This window comes from Callospermophilus lateralis, unplaced genomic scaffold (genome assembly GCF_048772815.1).
Source record: "Callospermophilus lateralis isolate mCalLat2 unplaced genomic scaffold, mCalLat2.hap1 Scaffold_129, whole genome shotgun sequence".
In the NCBI taxonomy this organism is placed as follows: Eukaryota; Metazoa; Chordata; class Mammalia; order Rodentia; family Sciuridae; genus Callospermophilus; species Callospermophilus lateralis.
Genome location: NW_027512465.1, coordinates 2,036,086 through 2,047,438, shown reverse-complemented (window position 1 = coordinate 2,047,438; position 11,353 = coordinate 2,036,086). Strand labels below are relative to the sequence as shown.

At 29.9% G+C, this 11,353-nt stretch overlaps 1 pseudogene; it reads left to right on the top strand.

The window, feature by feature from the left end:
* Window positions 1-1,735: 1,735 nt before the first annotated feature.
* Window positions 1,736-11,353, top strand: part of LOC143640163 (ephrin type-A receptor 6-like) — an 84,101-nt pseudogene continuing 74,483 nt past the window's right edge.

The window sequence follows — 11,353 nt, the reverse complement described above, 5'->3', positions numbered from 1 at the left end:
CTTATGGTCATTAACCTTGTATATGCTCAAATTATTTATTTTTCATCAGTGGAAGCGTATGAAAGTTGATTGCTAAATTGTTTTGTTTTATTTTCATGTTGATATTTTCCCTATTTTCTGGGATGTGGGCTCTGAAATACCACCAGTGAAGTTGGCAGACCAAAAAAGAAAAAAATAAGTGAATCTGATCAAGTCACTAGATATAGATATATCTACCTATCTAAAGAAAATGGAGGAAATGAGGGAGTTATTCAGTGGTATTTCATGATCAATTAAGAAAACCTGGAATGTGGGACAAAACAATCTTTTTTCCCCTAGGAATTTGATTTAAAGTAGTGAAAAAAATAATTATTTAGTCATTAAGGGACATACATAATAAAACAACAAAGATACTTTATAGCACCTCTGTCAGAACATCTTTAAAAGGAACTGGTTAATACCAGGGCCTGATAGGTGAAGAAAATGTAAAACCATACATTCTGCTATGGGGTATGTAAAATTTTGTGGCCATTTTGGATCCAATTTGACAGTTGTTTTTTTTTTTTTTTTTTGATAAGTATTCTCTGTATAACTCAGTAATATATCTCCTAGTTACTTCCCTTGTAATAATGAAATAGGTATTTTAAAACTTTATACATGGAAATTCATAGTGGCTTCATATACAATTTTCCCAATTAGAAACAGTCCATATGTTCATCAAAAGGGAATTACATACACTGGAATCATTGTCAGAGTAAAAAGGAATTAATACATGAAGCCACATATATAGATCTCAAAAGCAGAGTGCAAGAAACAGGCTCAAAAGGCAACATGCTATATGATTTGAAATTCTGGAAAAAAAATTATAGGGACAGCAATCAGACTAGTAATTTCCAGAGGATAGTATGGGAAAGAGATTCACTATAAAGAAAGGGTCACAAGAAGTTTGGGAAATATTTTATAATATATATAATAATTGAAATATTTTATAGCCTGATTGTAGCCATGGTTAAATGAATGTGGGGGTTTGCACAATTCATAGAAATGTGCATTTTAGAAAGGGTGAATTTTATAGCAAGTAAAACCAATAAGTAACTGGAAAATATAATGGGAGATTTAATAGAGGAATGCCAGCTCATTGTAATATATAGCATTTATTTGGAGTTTGATTTCCTGTTGATTTGAGACAACAAAGTGTATTAAACATTGACTTGATATTTGACATTAAGGAATTATTGTCTATTAATTAAGATATAGTTAATATAAAAAATATTTTAGAAAATAAATCTGAAATTTTTACAGATGCAATGATATAATTACTAGAATTTGTTTCAGAGAAATCTTTCAGTGGAAGAGAAGGTAAACACACATAGATAAAACAAGATTGACCATACAGTTGGTAATTAATAAAGTCACGTGAATATTATATGAGAGATCATTAAGCTATTATCTCTTTTGAAATATGTTTGGAAAATTCTACAATAAAAATTAAAAAATTATAACTTAGTTTTACAAAAGAAAATGTTTAGTACCGGTATTCTGCAATGAATAAATGTTATCACAGAAACTTAATGATAGTTTCATATTCTAAAGTTTATTAGTAAAATGTACCATATAATGCTACTCAAGTGAAGCTATGGAATCCTTGCAAAGACACTAAAGAGTAGATGCCAAACGTCATAATCACATTGGCATTGTAATTTTTTTTTGAGCTCAATAAAACCCACCTTCTTTGCAAGATTAACTGAAATTAATGATGAGATATGAAAGCATTGTTTCTCAGTATAATCCATTGCCTACATACTTCTGTGGGACCTGGGAATTAATAGATGAAAATACAGGTCTGATTATATCTATATTTCTCTCTCTATATATATTCTTTCTTTCTGGAAATACTGGAAACATCACAAAATCTCTAATCAGGCAGTCTCCAGCCCCTTCCAGCATTGTTTCCAATCTCCTACTTCAAAATAATTTCCATTCTTAGTCTCCAGAAATTGAACAACTCTTTTTAGTCATGTCTCAGTTACTTTATAGATGGTTTTCTAAAATAAAAAAAACATTTTCACTACATGTGATTGAAGACCTTTGTGTGGCCTAGCTCAAGCTTTATGTCCTTTGTGAAGCCTTCCTGAGCTGCTTTCTCAACCTTAGTTCAACTTAATTGCAAGAGTGCTATTTTAGAATTTTAACAGAATATGTGCTTACTATTTGTTTACATGTCTGCCTTGTTTTAAACCAGGTGGAGTTACTTTTTGTTACAAAAAAGGCACACAATTTTTGTTTTTGCATCCTTTATTAATTGTTATATATCTAGTTATAATAATATAGTCTACTTTAAAGATAGCAGTTCATACTTTGCTGATAACACTTAAGGATATTTAATAACATAAAAACAGAAGTTTGTTGGCATTAAGATAATTTTTTTAAAGTAAAAAAGACAATAAAGTGGAGATACACAGAAGTGGTTTTATCATTCAATATCTGCTATAAAAGGCTTTTAAATAGTTTTTAATTACATTTAGGTTTAACAATGATGAAATAAGTATGTATATTATTTTAAAATTATCACTATTTCATTTATCAAATCATTGATATTATTATATGCTAATATTTAATATGTAAAAACAAGTAATAAAATTATTTGGGCTAATGTGATAAATAATAAGGGTAGGTGATATTGATTTAAATAATTTAACATTTTTACAGAAGTTGAGAAATTCATCCAAGTCTTATTTATTTAATTCCAGTTGTGTTGCTAGATACGACAACTGTGCTGGGAGAACTAGGATGGAAGACATATCCATTAAATGGGGTAAGTTTAAATGTCTTTTAAAAATTATCATCCTTGTTAAGGTCTCTTGTAAGAGTTGAAGGAACAGTAGACTTTTGGTTCTATTTAATATGAATTTTGGCTTATAACTTAAATCCTATAGAAAAGATTAAAATATCATTAAACTGGTGATTGAAGGGGGTGATTCTAAATTAATGATTTAGAAGTCTTGCTCCTAAATTACATCTTATCCTTTAATGCTGTGTTTTATACATTGTAACACTAGAATTCCCCCATGTTTTCTTCAGAAATAAATTTTCATGTGTAGTTTTAGACACTTTTCTGTATGTTACATTTGTTAATCTTGTGTTTGTGCATAAACAAGCTCCAGAGTATCACAAATTTGGTTTTGAATAGAAAATATGTCTACTAATGCAGTATATGTTTAAACTTGACAAGATGATGTACTGTGTTCTTAGCTGGAAATAGTTGATTTTGAAGGTTTATTGGGATGTTTGATTTACAAAATACAGTTTTTCATGTACTGACATTTTAGCTATGGTTGTAGTTGACTTTTCATTTTGGCCTGTTTTGCATTTTCAAATTGCAGTGAATTTCTACATCTTTTGTTGATATTAGGCTAATATAAAAAAGTGGTTTGTGAAGTTTTTACTTGATATTTTTCTATTTAATTAAACTATTCAATAATAGGAATAAATGTTTCAGCCATGCTTGAGTTAATCTTTTTTCATAGAAACTGTATTTTCGCATTCATAATATTCTTTGTTCATAAGTTTTTCATTGCTTCTACCACTAAATCTGAAATTTAAATTTGAAAGGAAAAGTTGATATTTTTGGGGGGGATGTTTACATATTGCTTTTGAAATTTGACATTTTATTTCATTAAAATATATATTTTCAACTCATAAAGCTTAGCATTAACACTTTATCATCCTATTTCTTACAGATTTATGTTCTGTATTTTTTCAATTTTCATTTTATTTCAATAAAATGCTCATCAGTCCATTTCTGAGAACTATATCTGTAAAAGTAAAATTATGCTTTTGTCATCATACTCTTTCATGAAAATTATTAAGCTTCAGTTTTGGGTTAAATAAACTTTGAGTTAATAACATCAGTTAATTAAGTATTAAATAGACCATGTTTATCATTAAGTAATAAAAAAAATGAATGAACATTTCTATTAGAATATCATTCCAAGGTGTGTGTATGCTTATATACATATAATCATAAGAGATATACATCTATCTATCAAATAGATATTCACAATGTATAAATATATACATAGATGTAATTTCTACAGTATACAAAATGACTTATAAACACTTCCAAACATTAAGTAGTGTAAAGCTCTTTTTTCCATTTTCTGAAACAAATGAGAAAAAGCAATTAGAGACTTTATTCTTGGCCTCATGTAGTCAAAGCCAGGTATCACATGAGGAACAGAAGATATGAATTTGTTCTAGTTAATCTATGTATGGCTTGATCAGGCTTCATTTTTGAGGAAACTGCTAATGCAGAGACTTGGAGAATCATAAATGAAGTTGCTGCTGTCAGTCTTGTGATGAATTTTCTCTGGATATTATGAAGTAGATTTGGGAGTTATGGAAGAGAGAGGGCAGGATTGTCAGGAAAGGAGCCACTTAGCTCATGGTTTTCTATTTTCCAGACACTGCCCTCAGCGTATTTTGTTTTCACAAAGGCCTTTTGAAGTGTGTCATATATTTATTTTCTTGTCAGAGAATCCTAGTCCTAAAAAAGAGTGAGGAATAGAAAACAGTAACAAATTTTGTAATACTAACAGCCAAATGGTGAATGGTGGAATATAAAACTAAGATATTTCTGACTTTAAACTTGTGTCTTTCTGGTGACTCTGCTAAGAGAGAGGCATGAAATCTTCATGAAACCTTTTACAAATGTGCAGTTTTTACCTAATTGATTCATATTTCTTTTCTTTGATACACTTACACAGACACAAGCACACACACACACACACACACACACACACACACACATACACACACACACACACACACACACACAATATTTACAGTTGGGAAACTACTTAACTATTACCAAGAGGAAAGAGAGAAAGAATAGGGGGATGAGAAGAGTAAAATAGAAAATGAATAGATAGAAAAGATAAATAGAATGAAGTAGAAAAGTATTTGATGGTTATGTTTTATTGGACATTTGCCACATGCTAGACTTCACCTCAAAACACTTTACTCAGATCAGTCCTGTACATCAAATATAATTCATCCTCATTGGTACATGTGGAAATTGAGGACTCAGGTGCATTAAATAACATTCACAAGGTCACAAAGCTAGGAGGTAGTTCAGCAAAAGTCCTAAGCCAAATATATCCTAATATTGACACTTATGGATGGTCATTTAACAGCTAGTTACTTTTTATTTCTTCTAAGATTCTAACAGGTAAAGATAAAGGTCCATGACCAACATATTTAGACTGTGGAGGGAAAAGTAATATGTGGATTCAAACTTTAAAAAGTAAATAACTAAACCACGTTAAAATGTTATCATTAGTATGGGCTATAATACTTTTAGGTTATCTCCCAAATAATAACCTATATTTACTAATTGAGAGCAGTAGGACTATTTGAATATAAAAGCTCCTGGATATATTTCACAATATATGTGGATGAAACTATATAAATTTTAAGGTAAGATCAAGGGAATTCAAGGGAAAAAGTAAAATGGATAGAAAACAGTGTTAAAGAAAATGTACAATTTAAATTATCTTCTAATAAGTAGGATAGATTACTGGTAAGTATCAAACTTAATGCTATTTATAGGCTAAATGAATCAAATATATGAAATATGATATGTCAAGAGCTATGTAATGTTTTGAACAACTAATAATAAATAAAAAAAAATAAAACTGCTGGTCCAAAAAGATGGACCCAGGCACAGATAACTCAAAAAAAAAAAGAACTAATAAGTAAGAAGGAAGAACTTTGAAAAAAGACTATTAAAAATTCCAAGAATGAAAATAATCTAGACATAATTGTAGCTTAAATGACTTATAAGATCTGTGGGAACCATTTATTACTATAAAACATTTAAACAATAATTTCTAGTCACTTATTAAAATTGAAATTATATTTATTTGGATTTATAAGACGCTTGAGTTCTTAGTTTTACTGAGTCAGCCTAATTTGAACGAACAATTTTAACTATTATCTTTTTCAGGCACTAATTTAGGTAGTTTAATGAATATGTCATGTGTGGAAAAGATGATTAGATAATATAAAAAAGTATATCTAATATTTCTATTAGTAGATAGTAAATCTTGTATTTCTATTATTTCTATCAAACATATTCTACTATTCCTGTGAATTATGTGTTTCTTTGTAATAACTTTTTTAAATTGAAAGCTTTCTTTCTATATAAGAAACAGAACTGAGATGAAATACTAAAATGTACTATATAAAATAAAATAAATTTAATCAGTAATTCCATAAGTCTTTATTTTTTTCCTCCATTTTTAAGTTAAAGAAGCCAGATGACCAGGAGTGCTATGCTGATAGTTATAGGAGTAGGCATTCACAGTATGCCTGTGAATAGAATTGCTATGATCATTGGAGTAGGGGGTGAGCTTCCCTATTTTGTGAACATGGAAAAGGGATGAATAGTCTTGAGTGAATGACTTCATATCTTACAAAAGTGGAAACAGAATATGTTAGTTTTCTGAAACATTTGCTTGTATCAACATATAATTTATAGTTTATTTTCTTTTAACCATTTTCAGAATTCAATTTAACAAACTTCTTTTTTATGCTCTATGTGCCATGCATCCTGTTAAGTGTGCTTAAATAACAGATTTTTCTAGCCTCAGGCAGTCTTACATTATAGAAATTATACTGCACAATCAGAAGGCCAAAGAAAGTGTCTTCACATAGTTTTGTGTAATGTTTTGTGAAAGAATATTAAGGGAAGGAGTAATTCTGGTGAGAGAAAATTGGGTATGAGAAGTGTTCTATCAGCTTTTTTTTTTTTAATAAAATGTGAAGGAATCACATATGGTCTGGAAGAGAAAATAGAAGGCACTGTCTAGGCAAAGGAATGGCTCCAGAAAAAACATGGGATTGTTAAACGTACGTTCTTAATGTGTATTATTATCAATTCTTATATATTAGTTCTCATACAATTCTTAATGTGTGTTAAGCTTCAGGACTGTTGAGACTCATTTTTCTCCTTGTAGTAGGGGGTTGCATTGGGAAATACAGCTGTCATCACAGGCTAAGCCACAGTGCAAAAGACAGAATTTAAGTGTCTTAGTTGATCTAATAGTGTGTATTTCAATTCTAATAAGTAAATGTGAAAATAAAACCTTTCTCAATTTACTTAAAAATTACTGAAATTTTCTTTTGCTTAACAGAATAATGCAGGCCCTTGGAAATGAAATAGGCTTTGGAAAATTGGAAAGATGCTTTAAATATAAATGACATGACCTTCCTCAAATTATGATATTTGAAGCTTGATTTTTAACATAATAAAATATAAAAGTCAAAATATATGCCTGTATTTTATGTGGGTGAAAACACTTTTTTAATGCTGCTCAAAAATTTAAATTTGTGCACAATTTTCCATTGATTTCCCTAGTATTCTGTTAGCTACTTTGCAAGACCTTAATCTTATCATCTTATTGTATTACACTGACAGATAAGGAATGGAATAAATTCCTAGAATAAAGTTCTTAAAAATTTTGAATTATTCTAAACATTGGACAGAACACTGTGTTAAGGCTTAATGACCATCGATTCCCAAACTCTGATTGAAATGTTAACTCTCATCTCATATGGACTTCTTTCCTTTTGAAGTTTTTACTTTCTCAGTTTACTTTTAGCCACTAAATAATTTTATAAACAAAGGGAAAATACAATTATTATAATAGGACCCATAGTTAAATGTCGTAACTGAAACCCCCTACTATCCATTACAGCTTAGACCCCATTTATTATCACACAGCTGTGAGTCTGTCATATTGGAGCATCTTGGCCTAATATTAATTCTAACTAATGAGAATTAACTGCTATGAACGAGAAGATTAGAAGTCTTCTCACAATACAAATCCAATCTTGTTTCCTTTGAGCTTTGATAATTAAATTTACATTACTTGAAACTTAATAGTTATATATTTTTAGTTTGGTTCTATAATTCAAAAGACAGCTGGCTTTTTAATACATACTGTTTAGTAAGAGTAATTTATACCTAAATAAAGCTTGATAATTATAATATATAGAAATTTCTTAAGAAGATTTCCCTAAGATATTTATTTAATCTGTAATTACAAATTACTGTTCTTGATAGAAATAATTTTATTTTTAAATACTCCATGAATTCATCTGAAATAGTAATTTGTTTTTATGTTTATAGTGATATTTTAAGCAAGAAAATAAATATTTTCTTGTCTCTGATTTATTTTCACTCTTTTGATTACTAAGAGGTAGTTATCTTTTAAAAGTTAGTCTTTAATGTTCAATGTTTGGTGGTGGATCATATCTTTGTTATGTAGTTGTCCTGGTATTAGATATAATTGTCCAACATTAAAAATCAAATTTGCATTTCAATATTAGATGATTTCAACTTTAACAAAAACTTAAGAAAAATTTAATGTTAAGATAAAAAAGTATTTTGGATGTTAGTTTGCATTTTATTTTAATGATGAAAATTAGAGATTGATAAAAATCTGTTTTTTCATATGTCAAATGTTGGTTTTAAATTCATTATATGTATTTTTTGTGTTTGTGTCTTTGATAATATTTAGGGCTTGGATAATGAAGCATCATGCAAATTATATGATCTTATCTGTTAGACATAGTCAGTTGATATTAGAGGATTTATCCTGAAATTCTTAGTGTATTAGAGTCCTCCAGAGGAACATAAAAAAGGAGATGTTTTGGGGGTAGAGGATGTGGAGAGACTTCACTGACCCAAGCAGGATTGAGGCTTGCTATAGGACCTGGTTTATGTGATTATGATGGCTATATCCCCAAATGTGTTGTCTGCAAGTTGGAAAACAACAAAGCCAGTCATGTAACTCAGTCTTAGTCCAAAGGCTCAAGAACAAGAGAAGACAAGGGTTTCTCTCCAAGTTCAAGGACTGGGTATAAAGCTTACGAAAAAAGGTGTACTGATGAAATCAAGTCCAAAGGCCCAAGAACCATAAGTTCCTGTGTGTGAGGGCAGGAGAAGAGAAGATGGATGTCCTAGCTCAAGATATAAGAAGAAATTATAATTTCCTCTGCCTTTTTTGTTCAGTGGGTTCCATATTTGTGAGGAAGTACCTGCTTTGCTTGTTCTGTTGATTCAAATGCTAACCTCTTCAAGAAAAATCATCAGGGACACACCCAGAAATGTTTTACCAGCTGTATAGGTATCTCTGACTCTACTCAAGCTGACATAAAATTAATCATCTCAGGAAAATAGGAACACATGGTATTTATGTCTACATATTTGCTACAAGTGAACCTAGTAACTAAGGAATTCTATGATTAAAAAGCATACATTATCATTAACCTGTGTAAAGGCATACTTTTTTTCACGAATAAGAGCATCATTTCCTAATATCATTGTTTATGAAATTTCAAACACTGAATATATTAGAGAATGTAGTATCTAGTAATAATTTTAATTTGATATTATAGTTTCTACATTTCATATAAGAATGAATTTATCATGGTATAAGACTTCAGTATTGCATCTTGATTCATTGATAATTCATTGAAATGTTTTCAAACTACCATATGTTTGAATTCTGAAAATATGAACTTTAGTGATAATTTATATTGTCAAAGTGAACTGTTACTATTTTCAAAACTGATATATCTAAATGGTTTTCCACCAAGAAACTTCACAGCTTATGTGGTAATGTTCTAAATGTTCATCATGTTGATTTTAATTATGTTGTTTCATATTTGAATAAAATGCATTAGGTTTCATGAATAAATTTCAGTGTTAGCATCTCAAAGCTATATAATTTCTAATCTCCATCCATACAAAGGGCAAGGTATGATAATAGTATTCATTTTATTAGATTATTGTGATGATCAGCTAATTTAATATATGTAAAGAACTTTAACAGTATATTGTTCATAATCAACATTAACATTATTACTACTACTATTACTACTACTATTGTTATTGCAAGAACCCTAAATATTTTGAAATGAAGATTTCTGTATAGACTTTTTTACTTTCTTACTTTATACTGAATCACAATTTCATAATGTATTGCATATTTTTTTCTTCTAGAGCCACAAAATATTACTTTTTGCAGCTTTTTATTAAATAAGTACTTTTATATTTTCATTTTATCTAAACATATATAAAATATAAATATTAGCTCATTAATATAGTCACTCATGGCACCTAGATCATAGGAAAACCATTGTGCTGAGTAGTAGAGGTGGTGGTTGGGTGGGGTTGTGATCATTATAAAGTTACTGCCTTAACGGTAGTCATGGTCTTTATCTGAGAAGTGCATTCAGCTCATTATGTATAACATATTTTGATGATATATGGTGAATTTAACCTCACACCCAAGGATTGCCAAAGCAAATACTGAGTATAAATACAGACTCACTAACTTTAGTTATGAGATGCTAGTATGATAAAAGCCCCATAAAAGTTGTTGAATTGGAATTACCCAAGAGATAAGTCTGGAGGACAGTTTATTCAGTTTAAAGTATTACTTGAAAGCAACTCAATAGGAAAAGAATAAACCTGGGATTCCCACTGGGAAGGGACTAAGGAACTACATGCAATTCTCACATTTTGTTGTTGTTGTTTTTGTTTGATGAGTTTCATATATTTTGAAAGAGCAACCTGTAAATAAACAATCTGTGCTGGATGACTGCTGAGCCTTTTGATGAGGGTCAAGTGGAGTATCCAAGCATTCTCTTCTATTTATTCTGATTGAAGGAACATGATCTGAAAGCCACCTTTGCTTCTTGGGATTGCTCCTTTAGAGGACTTGTCCCTATTTGAGACACATACCAGCATTGATGAGCTCAGAATTGCCTGGAGACCTCCTGTGGTGCCTGTGGGCAAGAGAAAAGGGAAATTGGGCTATGAAAGATAGGGAAGTTTTTGAGGTTACATTTCCTCTGCTCTTCCTTTAAGTAGCTCCAGATTTCTGAGTGTCTTTGTTTTCCTTCTTTCTGAAGAACTTCGTCAACATTTTTTGTAAAGTGTGTCTAGTAACAAATCCTTTCAATTTTTTTGTCAGAAAATCTTTTTCTTTTTTATTTTTGACGGACATTTTGTAGGGTACATATTTTCAGATTTATTAGTTTTCAAATCTTTGTTTTATTGCTGAACATTACATATTTTACTCTATACTATTCTTGCATGATTTCTGGACAGTCAGATGTAATTTCATCTTTGCTGCTCTATAAGTAAGGTGTTCAATTTCACTGGCTTTTTCCAAGATATTTTTTTTATCTTTGGTTTTTTTGAAGTTTCATTATTATGTGCCTAGGTGTAAGGGGTTTTGTTTTGTTTTCTGACATCTATCCTTCTCAGTGTTTTCTGAGCTTTCTGGATTTCCTGATA